General features: G+C 43.3%; 1 long non-coding RNA gene across 1 annotated transcript; it reads right to left on the bottom strand.

The window, feature by feature from the left end:
- Window positions 1-3,758: 3,758 nt before the first annotated feature.
- Window positions 3,759-11,549, bottom strand: LOC140595082 (uncharacterized). Its single transcript, XR_011996469.1, has 4 exons — window positions 11,462-11,549; window positions 10,090-10,259; window positions 4,336-4,472; window positions 3,759-3,841 (listed from the first exon to the last, which is right to left on the bottom strand). It is a non-coding gene; the product is annotated as an uncharacterized lncRNA (long non-coding RNA).
- Between the last annotated feature and the right edge of the window lie 11,972 nt (window positions 11,550-23,521).

Below are 23,521 nucleotides of genomic sequence, written 5' to 3' on the forward strand. Positions count from 1 at the left end.
ATGTTTACTAAATTTGTTCCTATTATGTCAAGCACTATAAAGAAAAACAAGCTGTATTTCCTACCCTGGGGGTGATCATAGTGTACTGGAGTCAACTGATCCAGGACCTGCTGCAGAAGAGATGTTGAGACACTTGCCCAAGGCTCCCATGTGACACAAACGGAACAGAAGTATAGGTCTAGAAATTCCCAGACACTGCTCTTTCCAATGGCTTCCATTTCAGGCGAAGAGGAAAGAGCATTTCTTTAGCTCATGCCCCCTCTGTGGAAGGCAAGTAAAAGGAAAAAATAATATGATGTCAGATGGTATCTTTGTCCACTCAGGCTGCTATAAGAAAATATCATAGACTGGCTCGTTTATAAATAAGACATTTATCTCTCATGCTTCTGGAGGCTGAGAAGTCCAAGTTCATGGCACCAACAGATTGAGTATCTAACAGGGACCCACTTTCTAATGCATAGACAGCCATCTTTTCCCAGTGTCCTCATATGGTAGAAAGAATGAGGGATCTCTCTGGGATCTCTTTTTTTAAGGGCACTGATGCCATTCATGAGGAGTCTACCTTAATGACCCAATCACCTCCCTAAGACCCCATTTCCTAATACCAACTTGGGTGTTGGGATTTCACCATATGAATATTGGGAGAACCAAATATTTAGTCCATAGCAGATGGCAAATGAGGTGTTTCCTAATAAGGATGCATTAAGGCTTATTGCACAAAAAAAAAAAAAAAAAAAAAAGAGAGAGAGAGAGAAAGGCAAAAAATATGTTCGAGTTTTATCTAACAGTGTTGTCTCAAGGGTCACTCTGAGCAGAAAACCATTTTGTACTTTTATCCAAAATAGGAGCTATTTTTCTGCTATAGAAGGAAATGCAGACAGGCTTCCATTTTTCCCCCTACATTTTAATGACTTCTCTTTCAAAAAAAAAAAAAAAAAAAAAGCTGCCTGTTGCAAAAACTCTCCATATCTGACAGGGAAAATTTTATGTGTGAAAGGAACAAAATCATTTATTAATATTCTACCTCCCACTTCAACCTGCCACCACCCAAAAGACTAGATCCTGATATCTAGAACATTCTCTGTTTAACAGGTAGAGTAGGGGGTAGTTCAGATGTGGGTTGGGGGCAATAGATTACTCTGCATAAGAAAGGAAGAGCTGTTCCTGTGGAAGAGGGGTGTGCAGTGTTCCTGGAGCAGCTTGTACACAGCTGGCAGGAGCCAGGGTAGCCAAAAATGACCCGGTCCTTCAGATACTTGAATCAGCTCTCTGATCACTGAACGCTACTTTTAATCCCAGAGGTGCAAACAAAATGGTGGGCGGCCATTGTTTTTGTACCTCCCTCCACTGATGCAAGCCTCTCCTCTCCAGCACAAGTGACTTCCAGGGGATTTAAAGGGCTGGCACCCTTCTCTCTCCTCCTTTTATTTTTCTCTCTTTCCAATTTTTGGAGCCAGACATCAAAGACTAAGATATTCAAAAGCAACTGTGTGTATGGGGGGTGGGGGGATCAGAAAGTCACTGCATGCACAGGGAAAGATGCAGGATCAGAAGACACCTGAGAATCTCCTAAGTTCACAGCTCAGGCTGGTCCTCAGCAGAGGCAGCTGACAACAATCAAACAAAAATTTAGCAAAAACAAAAAACAGGAAACCCTAGGGAAGGAGAGGAATCTGATTTTTTGAGTTACTGTATTATTAGATTAAAAAAAAAAAAACCCAAAAAACAAAACAAGAGAGGAAGAGCTATTGAGAAGGGCCTTGAAGAAAGTTCCCAATATAAAATCCTCCTAATAAAGGAATGCCTTGGTGGCTCAGCCGTTTAGTGCTTGTCTTTGGCCCAGGATGTGATCCTGGAGTCCCTGGATCAAGTCCCACATAGGGCTCCCTGCATGGAGCCTGTTCCTCCCTCTGCCTATGTCTCTGCCTCTCTTTCTCTCTGTTTTTCATGAATAAATAAATATTTTAAAAAATAAAAATAAAATCCTCCTAATAAAAACATCCTGAGTGTCTACTGGTCTTTGGCATTGACTAGCTGGGTTCACACGTGGTCCTCACTATAAGTCACAGTGCACTCTGAGTCACAAGCTTGGTGTTACTGTTGTGTTTCATTTTTTAACTCAGGAAACAGGCTTGAAAGGTGAAATTATTTCCTGAAGGTGAAACTATGACCTGTAAATGCATTGGTGGAAATGCAGTTTGTACAAAGTTTATGCGTTTAGGGCTGAGCCCAGAGATTGGCAAGAGTGGGGAAGGAGACCAGAACATTTGATGAGGCACAGGGAGGGGGTGGGAGGAGTTTCAGAGAATACCGTGAAGTTAGGAACACCGGGGCATCAGGAGAACTCCTCAGGACAGCAACAGAAGTTGGGAAAGCAGAGGAAGAGAAGAGCCTCCTGGAGGGAAAACAGGGCAGGGAGGAAGGCTGGGCCTCCATCAGAATTTTACAGAAGACCACATGTGGGGAGAGCAAGTGTGACTAGAATCAGAAGACGTCGGCTTTGATCCTCACTGTGCTACATGCTTGCAAGTCTGACCCTAGTTGGGCAAGTTACTGAATCTCCTCCAGCTCTGGCATCATCTCACCTGCAAAAAGGGCATTATTTGCTTCAGAGCAGTGATGAATTATTCTAATTGCAGGTGGCTTGAAAACTGCATGAGCCTCAGGAACATGACCTGTAGTGGAGCTACTGGATAGTTTCTCAACCACCATCACCACTTTGACGCCCACCATCTACATCTCAAGCTTTATTTGTTCAGGGTCCAATTATTTCAGAATTGTACCTGACCTTTGGAAACTAATATAACACTATATTATAATTCTGTTTGAATAATAAAAAAAAATTGTACTTGACCACGTTTATTTCCTTCCCTAGCTAAGAGAAATACCATGTAGAGAGCAGACCTCTCACCCACACTGCAGAGCTAATCACCATGCAACCCTTGTGCTAGTCCCAGTTGTACGAAGTCATTGTCTCCTTTTGACTGGGTTTTCTTATCCTTAAATGAGAGGGTTGGAACCAATGATCCCTAAGGTCCCTTTAGGCTCCAAAGCTGTATGGTAGCTTGGAAGACCCCTCCTGAGGCTGTCCTGCCAACCCAGTGTTCCAACTCTTTCTCTTGCCCAATTAGCAGCATTTACTCAACTTTTTTTGTCAGGTATGTGCTTTATTCCAGGCATTCTGAGCCAATTCTGCAAATCAGACTTCTTGGAAGACTCAAATGTTTTAACAATCTTCAAACATATGACATCAAATGTGCCATTTTCTCTTCATCCACCAACTTTGTACTTCTATCCAAAAAAAAAAAAAAAAAGAAAAAAGAGAAAAGAAAAAGAAAAAAAAAGAAAAGAAAGGAAGAAAAGAGGTACTGAGTCCATCTGGCATGATTTGCTTTGAATAAAAGCCCATCTGCTTATTATTTCTAATTTCATTGTCCTCTAGAATGTTTACAGAAGTTTCTTTCAATATTTATTGCACCGTGTTTCTAATTACTGATCCCAACCATCCACGCAGACTTGGTGGGGTGCCGTGCTAGGATGTAGGTGTCGTTCTCTTTTTCATCTCCACACTGCTTTACTCTGGGGGCACCATGTGGCCCTCGGCCGTCATCACGCCGCCCTGTTATAATGCTGCAGAGGCGGATTCTGACAATCAGTCCCTTTATCGTGAGTCTCCCTGGGGACTTGTGAAGCCGCCTCTGATGAATTTTTGCCTGCCTCAACACCATTATTGTCACAGGAAGGATGGAGATAATTACCTGGTTTATTATCCTGAGGCTGGTTTCACCTGGGGGCCCCGTGATCACCAGGAACAGAAGGCTCATCTCTATCTTCAGGAGTCCTGAATAAATGGGTAAAAGATTCACACTTCCTAAATTGTGGTATCTCTGAAAGGCAAGGGATGGTCTCTGCAATGAAAATACTTCCAACTGGATTCTTTTTAAAATACCTCCCCCCTAAAATAACCCCCGATCCAAAATACTGTTTTAAATTAAGCCCTTTTCCTCCCCAAATGAGTTCCCATTTCTGATCTCCCCAGTTCTGTTATGATGCTTTATTCTTCTCATCTCATCGCACTATCACCATCATCCCCACACAACCAAGGAAGTCCTCTTACTCCTGTTACTGGCATCTCAGTGCCTTCCCCATCTTTTCCACTTCATTGTCCAGTTTCCACCCAATATCACATTGTCTCCATTCCTTCAGGACCTCCTTCCTGTCTCCTAGTCTCTCCACAGCCCCACCCACCACGCACCTGAGTCTGGAATAATCCACATAAAATATGTATTGATTTCATCACTCCCAACTCAGCAATACTGTGTAAGTGCCCCTTACCTTCAGAATGACATCTCCAAAGCTGCTGATGGGCAGGGTCTCCAGCCCCCTCATCAGCTGGGCATCCCCTGAATCCTCCTTCCTACCACACAGGGGTGCTCTGGGCTCTGAAGTCTCAGCACTTGCTCACACATCGACTTCGCAGGCATGTGGAAAAGCCGAAAAAGAAAAAAAGACAGGATTTGAGGTGATTCCTAGTGCAGAGATGTAGGAGTTAAAAGTTAATTCTACCCTATTTTTGTATGTGGCATGTCATGATGCTCCTGATTCTGATACTCCCCTAGATCCTAGGAAAATGTTTCCACTGTGAAGTCCACTAAATAGGCCACAGCTCTCTCTCAATGATTCAGAAGGAAGTGAAAGAAAGAAAGAAAGAAAGAAAGAAAGAAAGAAAGAAAGAAAGAAAGAAAGAAAGAAAGGAAGGAAGGAAGGAAGGAAGAAAAGAGAGAAGAGAAAGCATGATACAAGAAAGGCAGTGAGTATGGGTTAAAAAGAAGGGATTTGGAATTAAGTAGAACTGGACTCAAACTCCACTTAAGCCACTTACTAATGCTTGGCATTAATTGAGGGCATCACGTAACCTTCCTAAGACTGCCTCCTAATCAGCAAATAGGCCTAATATTGCCTTGCAGGGTTGGTGTGAGAGCTAAAGTCAACACACATGGGGTTTATTTGTTAACCCAAGTGAGGGCTGATAAGAATCCGAATTAAGACCCATGCATAGGATTGAAAGGAGTGAAGAAGACATGTCAGAACTATTTAGGAAGTAAGATCATCAGGATGTTGGACTGATTAGGAATAGAAGGCAGAGAAGGCAGAGATGAATGAGTCCCAGATTTCTGTCATGAATGAAAAGTCAAGCTTTGAATTGTAAGTCAGAAATTCTAAGAGTATTGGGATGCCTGGCTGGCTCAGTCAGTGGAGCATGCAATGCTTAATCTCAGGGTTGTAAGTTTGAGCCCCAAGTTGGGTGTAAAGATTATTTAAAAATAAAATCTTTCAAAAAAAAGTATTTAGATTTATACTTATAAATAGTTTCAATTTTAAGGCAATGCTAAATAGAGGTTTCACCATATCAAATGGATAATAAAGAAAATAATTTCTAGACCCTACAGCCTCAGATGGACAAGTTTTCCAGGTAGCAATAGATCTTGTATTCAATTGAAGTATCTACTACTGAAGTTCAGTCCCCTTGAAATGACAACCTCTACAAAGAAGATCAGATGGAAGGGGTGGAGGATACATCTGGAAGCAAAGACTCTCAGGTCAGTATGGGACAAATGCCTGTGGTCCTGATAGTGGGACACAGAACAACATTGGAGAAGGTGGGCAAGAACTGCTGCGATGTGGTGGTGCTACTGCTAACAAGTACTCAAACCAGAGCAACAAAGGACTACACCTTGGGGCTGATCCTATTTGAAACTCTTCATTAAAATTTTCAATCACAAAACAGTCCAACATTGAGTTCATTTCCATCTTGGTCATTCTACATCGCTCACTTTTTTGGGGGGTGGGGGCAGTCAGGCTTTACTAACTAGAACCAGAAAAGTCTACATGAGAAAACAGAAGATGGGGGTTGGAAATGAGTTTTAGAGGGAAGGCAAATATCAGGTTTAGGGATGCAGTCTGCATTTGTAAGCAATAGGGAGTCACTGAAGGCTTTAGAGCAGAGCCATGATGAGACGAAAGCAAATTTTTAATAACAGTCTAGCAGAGCTGGGCAAAATGAACAGACTTGAAATCCACTCAAATACTGAATTATTGTTGTCATTCTAATTAGACCTTTCACTTTCCCCATTAATTGCATCTTTAAACTCTGGTCCCTCTAAAACCCCTGACAATATTCTTTCCTGAGAGTCCCTAACTCTGCCTCAGTGATTTTCAACCAGAAGAGAGGTAGAGGATTTGGAAATCAGTTGGCATTTCTTATTGAGGTAGTTGCTATGTTCACAAGTTGGGGTGGAGAGTGAGGTAGGTAAACTGGGGTCTATTTCCACAGAGGACAGCGATGCCAAGTATCCTCAAGACACTAAGAAACCATGTACAACAAAGACTTGTCCTGCCCAAAATGCCTGCAGTGCCCTGGGTGAGAAGCATGGTATCTGATTTCTTTTGTTGCCCCTATGTTTGTCTTCCATAAATTTTCTCCTTCTGTCTATCACCAGGCATCCCACCAGTCGCCTGATTAGCAGGTCAAATGGTCACTCAACTGTCATCGAACTCTTCCCTTTCAGGAGCAACTGGAGCAAAGCCAACATCCATTATTGACCTAGTTCCGCAGTACTTAAGAATTCTACAGTGCTTTGCAATGGTTTCTATTAGCTAATTCTCATGTCAACACATGCATTGAGTTAGTTTTGTTATTCGTGGTTTGCAAGTGGAGAGACTCAAGTACAGAGATTTGAAAACCTGTTCATGTTTCTTACATTTAATTCATAGAACCAAATTGTGGGAAGCTATTTTCAAAGTCGCAATAATTCCCTTATACCTCCAGGACATTCACTTAGTAGGGTGCCATTTGTGACAAAATTTTAATATAAATGTCCCTTGCATTTTGGCATTTAAATACTTTGAAGGCCTAGTGATGAAAAGTGAATCTCCCTCTCCACTGGCTTTCATTATACTGAAGATATATTCAAGGATTTTTTTTAATCTCTTAAAAGCTGAATCTTATGGCCACTCCTAAGGGCCTCTCTTTTGAGGTCTATTACATTTTACTTTGTGTTATTTGGCCCCTTTGGGGGACTGCTGTATATTCCTAACAGATGGGAAGTGTTTTGAGGGTAAACTGTCTTTTTCTCTGTAATTTTTCAGACACTATGATAGTGCCTGGCCTGCAGTAATGACATTAAATATTTGCTGATGGACTGGTGCTCAAGTTGTTGGCTAATTCCACAGGATAAAAGGTTTTACTTGCTGGGAATCTACTCTTTGGGGAAAAAAAATCCTCACAAAACATTACTGTATTTTGCAATATTCTTCCCCTAGGATGCCCCTGTTGCAATTAGTTACCTTGCATCAACACGATCTCTAAGCTCTGGATATTTCTCTTATGATGAAGGAGTCCCTGATGCCATAACTGCCAATTCCCACCATCTTTTTTCCACTCAGAAATGTGCCAAATATGGCTAATAACTTACCCAACAGGGGTGAGATAGATAGACGGTCACAATGGGCAAAAATGATCCCAATTTTCCACTTCTCACTATGTCCTTGACCTTTGCATTATAGCTTTGCCTCTACTCCTCTAAAGATGTAGGGTCTGTTTTCCCATCCTCTTGAGCCAATAAAAAGGAAATCCCTTAAGTTGATAAAAGAGAAAGGAGATCTACCGGAAAATCCAGAGGAAACTTCATACACAATCAATGCAATATTTTCTAATTTTTTTAGTATACTTGACACGCAATATTACATTGTTTCAGGTGTACACCATAATGATTCAACTTCTCTATACATTATGCTCAATCACAAGTGTAGCTACCATCTGTCAGTATACAACGCTATTATGATATCATAATCAATGCATTTTAAATGCATTCCTTTTAATACCAGAATGAGATAAAGGTGCTCACTATTACTGCAATTGCTTTCTTTACATAGTTCTCCATGTCTTGGCCAATGCAATGAGACATGAAGATTTTAAGGAAAGAGCAAAACTCTCAATGAATACACAAGAATTTTATAGAGAAGTTTTTAGAACCCATTAAATCATACACATTCTGATTAGCGGAGAGAAACTCAATGCTCAAGGGTAAGATTATTTAACACTGTGAAGATGTAAATTCTCCCCCCAAATTAATTCGTAAATGTAATGGAATCACAAACAAAATTTCAGTAGGATTTTTTTAAACATCTCATCAAATTGATTCTCAAATGAGCATGAAAGAGCAAAAGTCCATGAATATTAAAGATAATTTTGAAAATCAAGGGGCAGAAGCCATCAATATCTGTATCCATTTCCTAAGGCTGCTGTTAACAAATTACCATAAACTGGCTTAAAACAAGAAAAACCTATTCTCTCAGCTTTAGAGACTAGAGGTCCAAAATCAAGGTGTTGGCAGAGCCACATTCCCTCTGGAAGCCCAAGGGGAGAATCTATTGCTGGCGTCTTCCAACTTCTGCTAGATGTCAGCATTCTTTGGCTTTCCTTGGCTTAGGGCTGTATCACTCCCATCTCTGCCTCTGTCTTCACATGGCCTTTTCCTTTTTTTTCTTTTTAAAGACTTTATTTATTCATGAGAGACACACACAGAGAGAGAAGCAGAGACACAGGGAGAGGGAGAAGCAGGCTCCATTTGGGGAGTCTGATGTGGGACTCAATTCCAGGACACCAGGATCATGACCTGAGCCAAAGGCAGATGCTCAACCAATGAGCCACCCAGGTGCCCCAATCACCTCTTTTCGGTAGGTAGGTCTACATCTTTCCCTCTTCTGTCTCTTGAAGGATACTTGTCATTGGATTCAGGACCCATCTAGGTAATCCCAGCAAATTTCATCTCAAGATCCTTGATTTTTTGTATCTGTAATGGCATGACCTCAAAAGCACAAGCCATATGGTAAAAAATTTAAAAATTGCATTAAAGTTAAGAATCCTTCTTCCTTATAGAATTCCTACCAATATGTGTAGACACTCCCCTGCTCAGAAGGGGAAGCTTAATTCTCCACCCCTTCAGTGTGAGCTGAAACTAGTGATGCACTTCCAAGAATAGAATATGGAAAGGATAAAAAGTTTAACTTTACAATGGAGAAAACTGGCAGACATCACCCAAGTGCTCAAGGTTAACATTTACCAGTGATAAGTCACTTGATATTGTATACCCCCTGATATATGATAAGAAGCATATTTACTTCTGTGGTGTTCTTCCAAGAAATGCATAACCCCAGTCTAATCATAAGAAAACAGCAGTCAAACCCAAATTGAGAGACATTCTACAAAAGGTTTGACCAGTACTCTTCAAAACTAAGAAGGTCATGAAAAATGAGGAGAGACTTAGAAAATGTCTAAGAGATCAGATCAGAGGAGACTAAGGAGATAAGGCAACTGAACACAATGTGGCATCCCAGATTGGATCCTGGGACAGTAAAAGGACATCAATAAGAAAAAAAAAAAAAACCTGTGAAATCTGAACAAATCCATGGTTTTATTAATAGTATTATACCAATGCTAATTTCCTGGTTTTGACAAATGTGCCAAATTATATAACATGCCTAACATTAGAGAGAGCTTGGTAAAAGGGACATGGGAACTCTCTGTAGTATCTCTACAAGTTTTTGGAAATCTAAAATAATTCTAAAATGAATCATTTGCCATTTACAAAATAATCTCAACAAAAGATATTAGAATTTACTTGTAGCAACTAAAACTTACAGAAATTAGTATCTAAAATATACATAGAAGTCCAAGAAATTAATGAAAAGACAAGAAACCCAGTAGTAAAATGGACAAGGAAGGATACAGACAAGTCCTAGAATGGGAAATCCAAATGACTAACAGTATATCAAGGGATGCTCTGTATTATTAATAACCAGAAACATGATTAAGTCAAAGAAATATATTTATATTAATCAGCTTGGGAAAAAAAATTATATTGATGAGAATGTGGGGATATAGGAAACCCTAGTTCACTCCTAACAGCAGAGGACAGTGGAAGAGCCATCCTGGAGAGCAAGTTGGCAGTGGTATGTGGGATGAAGTGTGCCATTGCCCTATAACCAGTGATCCCACTCTAAGGCTAACATCCTAAGAACACTCACCTAGGGCCATATGGCGGCATACAGAGAAGGATGGTCCTCACAGTGGCGTTAGTGGCAGTAAAGCACTGAGCCAACAATGGGGTTGTAAGCAAAACATGGTAAACACACACTCTAGAAGATGATATAGCAGAAGAAGTAACCAGAAGCGCATTCGCCGACATGGATCAACCCTGAAAAATTACACAGAACAGAAACAGTAAAAACAAACAAAACAAAAAAGCTTATACTAAAGTACCATTACATAAATCTAAATATCATACGTGTCAATAGAAAGGACATTCTAAACACATTAGTATGCACGTTTGCTGTACATGAAGTAGACAATAGGCATAGGGATGGGCAGGCAGGAAGGAAATACTGTAATAAATTAACAGGGAGACCACGAACAGGTGAATGCCACGAGCTCTGTAAGATGGTAACTTCAATTCTTTGCATCCAAGGCCCAAATTATAGAGAAAAGGGTAGAGGGCAGTTCTGAGCAAGGACTTGAGATCACCTTTGAGCTAACGGCATGAATTTCAGTGCATAGATGTGGAAACATCTATATTTTCTGCTCAGCAACCCCCCTTTTTTTACAGACTGATTACAAAATAAGTCATTTCTTAATGTCCAGGTAGGAAGGGCATTGCAGTACTTGGTTTCATTATAATAAGATATACCCCACAGCATAACATGACAGTCAAGAGTAATTCTTTCCAAGACCTTTATAAATCTCCCCAATTCACAAAGAACCACTATATCACATAAGTTCCCTCATAATGTACGTATACAGTGAGTGAAAAACATTGTTTCTTTGAGCAACTGCGGGCAGGGTGTCAGACTCATTCACCAGCCCTGTAACCCAACACTACGCTCCAGCATCCCGGCCAGCAAGTGCAATTCTAATTCATGCTTCAACAAAAATACAAATTATAATAGATTTTGAACCTGGAGGGTCATTTGCAAATAATGAGAAATGCAAATTTCAAATCAATGAAAGTCCGGGGAGTGCTATACCACGATGACCACTCTGGTGCCCTGGAAGAGTTACTGCAGCTTTTTTAAGTGTTTAATATAATCTCTGAAACAACAGAGGCCGTGAGCAAACCCTGATCATTTTGATTGACCATTTGGCCTGTGGCTCAGACCACCGCAGCATTGCCTCTAAGCAAATCACAGAAGATTGAAATTCTGAAAGAAGCTGTTGATTTCAAAGCTTTTAATGATTCAAATTTTCAATCAGCAGTTTTTTTCCCAGTTCATTACCCACAGACTCTGTGGATCAACCAATGTGTGCAGCCCATCTCCTCCTTAATTCCTCTCATAATACAATCCTGTCCATCACGTTACCCAGCCCTGGAAAACAAAGCCAAGATATACATGTTAATTTTACCTTCATTTGCTTTGGCAGGATTCCAAAAGCATGGGAAACAAAGTAAAAAATCCCACCATCTCAGGAAGCTTCTAAAAGGAAGCTGATCAAGCCGTTGATTCCTTAACACAACTGGACTGATGGGAAATTGAATGTGAGCTAGCAGCTCCGGCTGAGACAAATGAGAGATGCATGTGAAAAAAAAGAGGGTGAGAGGAAAGAATCTTCAACCTCGAGTCCGAATCGTGTCCATCCCACAGTGTCATTCTACCTTGGGAGTCTGGAGATGAAAATGACTTGGCTTTGAAACACATGCAGGCTATTCAGGAAAGCAGCTGACAATTACAAGTATGCAGGGGGACACAGGGATAGGTTCCCACTGCGTAAAATTGCATGTTATTGAATTGATTGAGTTGTCATTCAGAAAAGGTGATTTTGGAAATGAAGCTAGCAGAGAAATAAATAAAGTAGAAATTCAGATAAGATTCATTCAAGTCCTGCCACTGGTATCTGTGAAATTAAAGGGTTGCAGCCTGTGAAGTAATATGATTAAACAATGGGGGTGAAGGTCATTCCTCACTACCCTTTTCTATAAATTATCCCATTTTCTCTTTGGTTCAGTGACTGTCACTCAACAGAGTCGCTTGCTCACTGACTCACCTGGAGCTGCGGCCAACCAGCCTTGGTAATATTAAGTTATATGCGACTGATGAATCACAAAATTCTACCTCTAAATCTGAAAAAAAAAAAAAAAGGAAAGAAGGAAAAGAAAAAAAGAAATCCCCATGTTGTCTTAAAGGTTTCCTAGAACCCATTTCCCAGCCACCACCTACCCTGGCTTCCAGCCTTCTCAGTGTCCCCACCACGCTGTCACATCCCATGATTGACAAAGAACGCGAGATGTGGGGATCCCTGGTCCAGCCTTAGGGCATCTGGAGAGCTAGTCACTAGTAGCACATAGCATGGTTTCTAAAGGCGGGTGGCAAACTCCTGTCTCATTAGGGTTACCTTGAGAGCAAGGGAAGTCAACGCCAGATTGTGTCTTCTATGTAGTAGGTGCTCAATAAAAATGAGGCCAGTGAATGAAAGAATTGGCAGTTTCCTGCAATAGCAAGAGTCTGAGGGAATAAGCATCAATCAGTGTTCAATTCTAGCAGATTTGTCTGGAGAATAAAACCCCAGCTGAAGGTGGGAGCAGAAGGAACAGAGCTTAGCTTTCTGGAGAAGAGAACTGACAAGGAAGCGGCAAGTTTCCAGGACTTCAGCCAAGGAAACTGGGGGTCAAGTCCCAGCAGGGAATGCGAGCATGGAATGAGATGAACACAGCAAGTGTAGAGGGAGTGTGAGCTCACTGATGGTTAGCTGGTGCCTCCGGTGGGGTCAGCCCAGGAGCCAGGAACAGGGCAGGGAGCACTGCAGGAGAGGGGATCTTGGGGGCAGGGGGGAGGCGGGGTGCCCCCTGAGCTGGGCCCAGGAAGACTGCTGAACCTACTCAGCCACTCACATCTCCACCTTTCCAAACTGGCTCTCAGGTTGGCCCGCACTTCAATTGTGGACTTCTCCCTGTAAGGTATTTATTTTTTTCCCCCTCGTAAGGTATTTAATGCAAGAGCCTGCTCTAGTGGAAAGATCACAGAGGAGGCACTTCTGCTGTGACCTTCGTGTGCCCTCAGACAAGTCATTTAACTTCTCCAAGTCACAGGTCCCTCCTCATAATTGGGGGCAATGATCCAACTTATTGGAGTGTTTGAGGATAAAGAAGAGTCCGCGTCTGGAAGCGCTCTGTAAAGAATGTAGCTATTTGTGTGTTTCATATTGATTTCAGTGTTGAATTTGTCAAACTGAATTTTCTGTAATTATAGAAAGAAAGCGTTGGTTTCAAGAAATTTTAAGCATCAAGCAGGCAAAATGAGTTTTGGAGGTTGCCAGAGAGGCCTTCTCTGGGCCGCTAAAATCAGACTGCAATTGGCATCTACCCGACGCAGCTCCACTTAATCAGGCTCTGCTTGAAGCTGTGATCCACAGACACGTATGAAGTACAGTTAAGGATCTGCTGGAGGGCATGTAAATAAAACCTTCACTGAGGTAAACAGTTGTTCAGTTTTACAGCCCATTCACATGTAACCTTTATGCTCCATCGTGATATATGGCCCCGACGCATTTGGAAGTCTTGGAACGTCATTCCATGTGGTGTCCTCTAAGGGACTGGCTGATAAACAGTTATCCACTCACTAGTTTTCAAGGCCCATGAAAACCTTTGCACTGGAATGCTGTCCTTAACTACCCATTAGTGGTCGTGGTGATTCCTGCTAACAGGATGCGAGCCAGTTATCCTGACAGCCTTAGTGGCACAGGGCAGAAGGTTGGGTGGGATGGGGAGGAGGAGCCCATGTTTCCATCATGCTGTCTAAAGCAAAGACCGTGTCTGCCACTGGTGTGTCACATTGTGAGAAAACATGGCGTGCCTGCACTCTTAGCACATGGCCCATGTCACAAATATGAAAAGGTTCCAGAAAAGAACTTGGGTGCTATAAACAGCACCTGTTACTGAATCAAGCGACTGAATCCTCAGTACTCACCTTCTGCTGGTTTCACACCAAAATGACTGTGTTCAGCTGCCTGACACAATCGTAAGGCACAGACAAGAAAGTCGGGTATGTTTGTTTCACTTCCTGCTGACACTGTGAATTCTCCTGTGATGTAAGGCAAGTCTCTACTCCATTCTGGGGGAAGAAGCAGTCCACAGCTTGATAAGGGAATGGATCCAAATTTTACTTGCAAGATTGTTGGTTGGAATCTGCAAAGTATTTTTAATAGAAGTAACATTATAAATAAGAGTCTGAAACTGTTACCATGGTTATCATAATGACAATAGTTCCCAAGTATTGACTGCTTATTACTTGTGAGAAACTATGTTAAGCATTTTCCATGTAATATTCATGAGATACTCACAGCAAGCCCACAACATGAGGCTTACCCTCTCTCTTCATAGCTGAGAATACTAAGGCTCAGAGAGGCTAAGAAACTTGCCCAACATCACAAAGCTGAAGTTTGAAGCCCGTGTTCTTGACCACTCACTCCTCCACAGTCAGTGGAGACCCTTGAGTTCTTCAACTTTCCCTATTTCCCAAATTTTAAAATGAACAGTTTGAATTGGGCAGTCAGGAAGGTATTTTGTCAGCTTTCTAGGCTAGCCGTCAAAAATCAATGTTAACAATACACAGGTGATTTATGAGAACATGCGTCTTCGCAGAGGACCAAGGGAAAGATGAGAAAGAACATGGAAACCAGGGTAGAGGAAGAAGACAGAGACAGAGGCAAAAAGGGAAAGTCAATGGAAATGGGAGAGAAGAGGGCTTCGTGGAAAAGAACATGGGCATATGAAGATATAGGGAAGGGTATTCCAGGCAGTTTGAGCAAAAATGTGGAGAGGAAAGCTAGAGTCTGGAGAACATGAAAAGGATCTGTGGAAGGACGTTGGAGGTGGATGGTGAAAACTTTGAGTGTCAAATCCAGAATGTTGGATTCTATTTCATCTCCTGACCAGTGCCACTTCCCACCTCATGTGGCTCCCATAACGCAAAAATATAATGAATGTTGGAACTGTTGTCAGCTGGAAGACAAAAGAAGCAATTGTTGACACCTACAGAGACCAGATTTTTTTTTAAAGGGTGAAATACTTAAAAGTCATGTGTATTTTAAAAATCACTTTTTCCCTTGAAGTAATGAGACAGGTGATTTTTCACATTTTCAAAATACTAATGATAATCTAGCACATTAAATGATTATAAACATACATTATATGGTGATCATAGGCCAGGTCTTCTGGTATATTTTTTATTTTGTACACCATACTCAACATCCTGACAGTGTCTCTGCACTCAGCAGGTCAGTAAGCATTCGCAAATATCCAACCTTATCAGGTAACTGGAATATTAAGCAGGGAAACTGAGGCAGAAGCCCAATTATGAATTCAGTGGTGTTTAAAAAGACTGTCTCCCAGAGCCTCCTCGGGGACTCACAGCTCAGCCCACCACAAGAAAACATTGAATACTAGGCACTCTTCCTGGCCCAGGAGAGACACACACTCCGTGAGGACCCTGCATACCAGGCACTTGAGAAACTCCGTCTCCTGGCCCTTCTTCGTGGTCAAAATTAACCCAGGGACCAATGGAGGAGAGCTGTTGGGTAGAGGGCATCCATGAGCACTGTGCTAAGAGGCCGATGGGGAAGGAGGAGAGGCAACAGGTACAGGACCAGGGCAGGGACCCTCCCAGACAAAACACACATGGTCTTCACTGGCCCTCTACAGCTGTGTGAGGAGAAGCCTCCTCTCCTACACCTCGTGGTCAGAGACAAGACAGGATATTTACTTTAGCTTTGACTTGTTTTAACCTTGTGCCAAGGGAACACATGGTCCCTTGCCAGCCCCAAAAGGACAAGCCCAAACTCTCAGGCTTCATCCCATCCCTGCTGCAGCCATCTCAGACAACTTGTGGTTTTTCAAAAGCAGCACATTCTCTCCACTCTGGTCCCCTGTGCAGTCTCTTCCCTCTAGGGGGCACACTTTCCCCCCTTATTCCCTTCTCCCCCTTCACCTGGCTTATTCAGTGCTCTATTCATCTGCCGGCTTACACAGGAGGGAAGCCTTCTTCCCTCTGATGAGGTTGAGTATCTTGTTCGGTATAACCCAGAGGACCCATGGCCTCCCCTTTTTTCATAACTCTTAGCACACTCATAATTATTTGTTTGTTGTTACCCCCCCCCCGCCCCAAGACCATGACTTTGTAAAGCAGCAGGGTTGTGTCTGTCTTGTTTCCCACGGTATCCTTTGCATCAAGCACAGGACCAGGCACAGAACAGGTGCTCAGTAAATACCTGAATGAGTGAGCACATGAGCCTGGGTCCTGTCTCTCTGGAAGGTCAAGTTCCTGGGAATTTGCATTAGTCTATTGTGAGCTCCTGAGTCTGGGACACAGCCTGAACCACAGCATGGCTGTGATGCCTGGCTTTGCTGCTGGAACATTACAGAAACTCAAAAATGGGGCACAGGAGAAGGGAGAACACAGGATGAGATTCCCTCACACCAAGCCCTCCCCTCTGCCCAACCCCAGAAGAGCAACTCAAATTTCACCTACTATAGGAAATCCCCTGCCTCCCCCACTACAGACCCAAATCAGCTTCCTCTTCTCAAGTCCTATAGACCTTAATGGCTGTGCCGTTCATGTGGCACTCATCACCTGCCTTTTTATGTCTCTCCCATGAGCTCCTTAAAAGTAGAACCTGTGTCTTCCCTTTCCTTTAATCTCTTGGCTCCTAATTCCCTGCACAAAGTCTGTGCTCAATGTATATGTTCATTGGGAGCTAATGAGAAATTGAATTCATTCCCAAAAAGATTTTTATAAACTCCTTCCCTGGAAGACTTGGAAAAATAGGGTAGATCTGTAAGTGTGTGGGAAAGCCAAGTGAAGGACTTTCTGGAAACAGAAAGGTGAACTCTGTGAGTCCCTCTCTAAGCCTACAGTTCTATGAAAATCAATGTCCTATCAATACTCTAAAAATGAGAAAATGCTCCTTTTGTCTTCCTTTATTTTAGACAAATCCTGGCTTGTCAGATATGCTCAGGTTTCAGAGGGCTCTGGAACAGTGGGCGGCATTCTCCACTCTGACTTTCAGTAAACACAGTGAGGACAAATGAGCAGTCTGCTTGGAAAAGCTGAAGATGGGTTCCTTGTGGCCTAGAAAGGATCAGCAGCACCACAGAGGTGGTCCTGTTGCTTCGTGGATGGAGGCGAGGCTTCCCCAAGGGTCTTTCCCTGAGGTCCTGTCCACACCTACTGGCATGCTGCTCTGGCCCACAGATCATGTGGGAAATGTTGCCTGGCCTTTGCACCACAGCTCCCCCTTAAAGAGCTCTGCAAGGCTTTTCTATGCCTTCCCTCGTGGGCAGAGACAGGAAAGGCCCCCTCAGAGGGACCCCTGGGCGTGCTGCTAATCCATTCACCTGCTTCCGTGTCACATTTAATTACTCACTCAATACAGAATTATCTGTACTGCTACTCCAGACTAATGAGATGCTGCGAAGCCTTCCAACTGGGGATTACAAAGTGCAGCATGTTGCACCAAGGTCGGTTGAGATTGTTCTAAAGCTCTGATTACTACACAATCACCTTCTCTTTAACCTATAAACCTTTATTTCTCATTTTTCCAATGGATAAAATTATAGAATACTTTGGAAGAGGCAAAGGGTGTTGCTTGGTTGTTTGTTTTAACTTGAAAGCCTTAGTGATCAATACCTAAATCCTCAAAGCTCCATTGAAGCAAGCTCTCTCTCACTAATCTCCCAAAGGGGGTAGGCTGACCTTTGCCTCATAAGAGCAAGAAACTATAACCTCTTGATGGCATTTTGCACGGAAGTAACGCAAGGAGTGGGATAGATGTTGTTTGAAGTACCCCTGCAGGCCCACCTCGCTTAACAATCTCAGAGAGCCGGTGCCAATTTTTTATTCCAATTCCTCATGCTGTAGATCTGCCACAGGTGGTAGGACGCTGCATCTTACCCAGAGGAATTTGAGTCTCACCAAATTTGCTGTGCCCACAAAATCAGTCATGGAGAGCCACCCAGATTTTACTAGACACTCCTTACACGTGGGCTGTGGCTGCTTGGCACACAGGGCGGTTGAACAGTTGGAACATGACTGCCCTGGGCACCTGGGGGGCTCAGTCGGTTAAGCATCTGCCTTCAACCCAGGTCATGATCCTGGGGTGCTGGGATTGGGCCCCACATCGGGCTCCCTGCTCAGTGGAGAGCCTGCTTCTCCCTCTCTCTCTGCCCCTCCTCTCTGCTCATGCTTTCTCTCAAACATATAAAATCTTAAAAAAAAAAAAAAAGACTGCCCTGAATTAAGATGTTATAAACATAAAATGCACCCCATATTTTAAAACTCAGAAGTTTAAAATACGCAAAATATCAGATTAATGATTTTTTCGATTTGATTGACATATCAAAATGAAACATTTTAGAAATATTGGCTTAAATCAGGGTTTCTCAACCTTAGCACTACTGACCTTTGGGGTCACATCATTCTTTGTTGCGGGGGGCTGTCCTGTGCCTCACAGGAGGCTTAGCTGCATCCTGGTCTTCTCCCCACTAGATGCCATCAGCACCCTCCCAGTTGTTGACAACCAAAAATTTGCCTAATGACATGGTCAAGTGACATTACTAGATATTAGTAAATGCCCCACGGGAGGATATGTCTTCCCTAGCTGAGAACTACTGGGATAAATATATTAAAATTAATATCCCTTTTCCATTTTACTTTTTCATGTCATTCCTAAGAAACTTAGAATCACACGTGTGGCTTGCGTTTGTGGCTTGTGTTGTATTTCTGTTGGACAGTGCCACCGTAGCCTGAGCATCTTGAGAACAAGGCTCTCATCTTTTCATTGCTTCATCACCAATGCTGAGAAAAGGCGCCCCCCCCCGCCACCGCCACCCAGGGCCTGGCAGTGGCCAGAGGGGCAGGAGAGACCCATGGTGGGTCATAGTTTGGCCCACTGAAGACACCCAGAAAAGAGGAAGGAAATGGGACAAACACCAGAAGGGTGCAGATCAAGCCTACTGGCGGAACAGTACACATCTGTGACAAGTTCTAAAGTTTGAGGAAAGGAGAATTCTTAGTAATTATTGTGAAGTCACTGGCTGCCTCGGTTGGTGTATATCCCACTCAATAACGGTCACCAGAACCATACACTCTCTTTCGACCAAGAAAAATTTTATAGGTGTCAAAAACAGCAGAGAAGAATATATCATTTGGGGGACATAATATCTCCTTCAGTACACAAGCTCTGAAGTCCCCCTGCCATGTTTTTGTTTCCTGGTTTCCAGTTCTGATCCACCTAGCCGGCCTTTCTTTAGCTGTCTTTTCCCACCCTGGGCTCCCCTTCCCACCTAGTTGGACCATGAAGCCCTCAAAAGTCTGCTATTCCTAAGGCACCCAGCATACCCCCCACACCACACCCCAGACTCCCAACCTATTTGAATATGGCCTCATCTCCCAGCTTGTGAGCCCTTCCCTCTTGCTGTCTCCACCCCTCCCTAAAATCTTTCCCTTCCTGACTCTTGTTCCATTAGACTTTGACAGAGGTACACAACTCATGGCTGACTACAATCACTAGTGCCAGCCATCCCCCATCACCGCTAATAAGGCTCAGCACCCCTGTCACATATCCTACCCCGAGGTCCCCATGGGGGAAAAAAACTGTAACATCATCGCTTTAACCATTAAGTTCCCTTTGAGAGTAACAGAGAACTCCAACTCAAAGTGTCTCAACAAAGAAGAGATAGACAGCGCCAGTTATTTCAGCAACATAGTGACATTATTAAGGACCCAGATGCTTCTTATCTTTCTTGTTTGGTCATTCTCAGAATGTCCACCTTGTCCTTAGGGTTGCTTCCTTCATAGTCCCAAATATCTGCAGTAGTCCCAGGTGCCCCATCCAGAGACAAGGTCCAGAGGTAAAACAGAAGCCTCCTCTTCCTTTTGAAGAGTGGGGATAGCTCTCCCGTAAGCCCCAGCAAGCTTCTCACATCTCATTGGTTAGCACCATGTCATGCATCTATACCTGACCGGTGATTGGCAAGGAGAATGGGACGACCATGATTGGCTTACCTGGTAGCGCTCAAAGCATGGTCTCCTGACCAGCAGTATCACCATCACATAATGCAACTTCTATGACCCCAACCAGACTTACTAAAGCAGAAACTCCAGGGGTAGAGCCCAGCAGTTGGTGTTTTAACAAGCCCTCCGGGTGATTCTGGTACACATTAAAGTTTAGGAACCACTGGCTGAGACCAAGCAAGATTTGCTTCTTCTTAAAGCCTCCTGGAAACATGTGATCATGATGAAGGAGGGTGTATGTGTAAACAAAATCAGGATTCTTTCACAAAGGAGAAAGGAGTGATAGGAGAGCAGAGCCAATGTTACCTGCTATAATCACCATGGCAATTTTTCCCCCTTTGGACTGGGAAAGTACCCTTCCTATACAATCAGCTTTAATTGCATGTACTCAGTAACCATTTTATGTGTGGTTCAAAGAATATTCTTGGATATCCTGAGAAAAAATTTCAACTAACTCTATTTCTATTCAATATCCAACAAAACAACAACTCTTTAGCAATGCAAAGGTTTCCTATTATCCACGGGAAAATTCTATAAGGTGGAAAGAGCAGTTGTTACTACATTTTCATTTTACAGATGGGAAAACCCAAGCTCAGAAAAGACAGAGTCACACAGCTAGCAAATTTCAGAGTCAGGATTCACATCATAGACCTTTTGGTTCCAACTCTTTCACTCCTTCCACAATGATACCAAGCTGCCTCCCAAGTAAACATTGGTAGGCAGAAACAGCTGTGACCTAATGCAACCTATGTCAGAGCTCTGCAGGAGAATGGTTTCCTGCAATGAAGTCTTTTACGGAGAAAGCCAGGCCCGTTTCAGTGACTTTCATCTGTATGGTCACATCTGATGCAAGATGTTAGAATTCCAACTATAAGAAAATCTGACAGCTAGAAGAAATGGCAGATTTCCCCATCACTGTTAATTGTACAGTGGAGAGATTTTACATGCTTCTGCCCAAGAAAATGAGCATTTTCATTAATACCATAGATTTGATGAGTGACCTAAAGTTCAGCAAAACAGATGCTGCCTTGATCACATCGAAATTACCTAAGAAGATATTTTTCTCTAGAAAATCCAAAAGATTTGTTATATTTGTTAGCTAGAGATATGGATGATTTTTAAGCCCTGAATTTGAAAAGGCACATACAATACACATTAAAATAAATTTCAACAGTGGCTTTTCAGCTAGGGGACCCAGGCTATCATGTTCGTGAACAGCCATCAAACCAGGAACTCAATCCCCAAAGATCACATGGAGTTTCCAGGGAAGAGAACTCAAGAAACAGAGCCGTCATGTTTCTCAATCCCAGAGATTACAATCTCTTAGAACTGCTGCCAGTCTACGGCCCTGTCAGGAATTCCCTTCAGATCCTGAGACCACTTTTTACTGGAACAATACTGCCTGAGATGGGAATCCTATGACCTCTGTCACAGCCTAGGTCAACCCTATGAGATCCTAAACAGGAATCTGGAGACCTAGGGAGCAGAAAATGCCATGTATTTGGATATTTCCAAAAGAAAAGGACTTTCACTGAGAAGACATGTAACAGGCTTCAATGGAAAACCAGAATAAATGCCAAGGGTGACACTGTCCTAATGTCCCTCGTCATAGGATCATCCTAGGATTCTCCAAGGGAAATGGTCACCTCCAGATTCTCTGCTCCTGGCCCTGATGCTGATTTTCTTCTTCCTTGTGCAGCCTCAGTTTACCCAAAATAATGGTCTCTGAGCTCTGCAGTTCTATGAATCTGTGACAGGCCAGCTCTCCAGGTCCAAATTTTAGCATCACTCCAACCTGACCTGGCTGAGATCAAATGCACCTGCTCACCAAGATGCTGTCAACAAGGAGAACTTGCTTTTTGATAAAGAAAAAACTCCGCTCCTGCTCCACTGGGTCCTGACACATCTGCCAGGTCCTGTCCCTGATGGAAGTCAAACATCTTCATGCTGGAACCCAGGTGGAGGAGAGCACATTCCGCATCTCGGCCCCGCAGGAGCACTGGAGTTCAAAGCCCCAGAAAGAGCCCCACGTAAGCTGGGTTCATGAATGCTTTATCATTGTTCTGCTGAGCAGTTACCCCCATGCCAGGCAAGTCAGAACAAGCCTTCTAAGCCGTGGTGATGGATGTTTGCAAGAAACCCATGGGAGTTATTAATATTCATGTTCCCGTCACACTTTTGCAAGTAATGGAAGCTTGTTTTCTGTAACACATCATTAGGTGAGGAAGACAAGTGACCTCCTAGAGTTCTGAAGCACAAAGGGTGGTCACCCAAGACCCAGAAGGGACTGAGAGAAAAGCAGACAAGGTGAGAAAGTTGAAGGTGTTAAACTTTCTCATTTTGGAAACTCCCAAAAGACCCTTAAGGTGAATGCAGACCTTCGTAGGCCCCTGCAAAGCAGGCAGTGGTGGGAGGTGGGGCTGTTGGCTGCCTCTCCCCTCTCACAGAGGATACCGGGACTCAGTCTGGGGTGTCCAAGGTTACAGCTTTTGAGAGCACAGAGTGGGGAATCAGAATATCCGGGCTGAGCCATCCTGCCTGCTTTGGAGCACTGGAGGGGCCTGAGACTCAAGATCAAAATAGCAGGGAGTCACGACTGTCAGAATGGGAGCGTTTGCTGAGCTCAGGGGAGACCAGGTCAGCAGCGGCAGGAACAGAAGCGCAGGAGGGTAGAAGCGTCCAGCAACTAAAAGAGCCGGTCAATGGAGATAGGCAGCAGAGCAATGACTACGCCCAGGTCTGTCAACACTGCCCGCTGCCCCTCCCCACGCCAGGAGCGCCCACTGAATATGGGAGCTGTTTTCACACCCCCATCACGCCTCAGAACGCTTCCCACACTGGACTGTTATTAGGCCTATGGTCTCTTCCTGCCTCTGTATCCTCATCTGCAAAATGAGCAAAAGAGCATTACCTCATTTCATTAAAGAGTTAGAAGAGTTCATACTGCGTACATGAACATGCTTACAATGGCACCTGGCGACAGTACCCTCCCTTAAATGTGACCTATCATCATCATTACTATTCATATTATTTATGTGTCCTTTTTCCTCAGTAGACTGAGTCCTCTGGAATCAGAAACCATGTCTCTTGTATCTGCTGCCACAAAGCTCAGCACTGAGCTAGGCTCAATAAATACCAAGGGAATGAATGAATCAATCAAGGAATGGTCCACTCCCTAATCCTGCCTTGCTAGGGAAGGCCTCACTCCACCCCCAGGCAGCACATTGCTTCCTAATTGCGTCAAGGTTAATTCACTCAATAGATAATTATTGATCACGTGCTCTGGGACAGGTGCTGTTCTGGGTCCTGAGAATACAGCAGGGGGCAGACATCACAAGACTCCTAGGCTTCGTGAAGCTTGCCTTTTATGGGGAAGACAAATAAACACACAAAATAGGTA

This window comes from Vulpes vulpes, chromosome 13, assembly GCF_048418805.1.
Source record: "Vulpes vulpes isolate BD-2025 chromosome 13, VulVul3, whole genome shotgun sequence".
Classification (NCBI taxonomy): Eukaryota; Metazoa; Chordata; class Mammalia; order Carnivora; family Canidae; genus Vulpes; species Vulpes vulpes.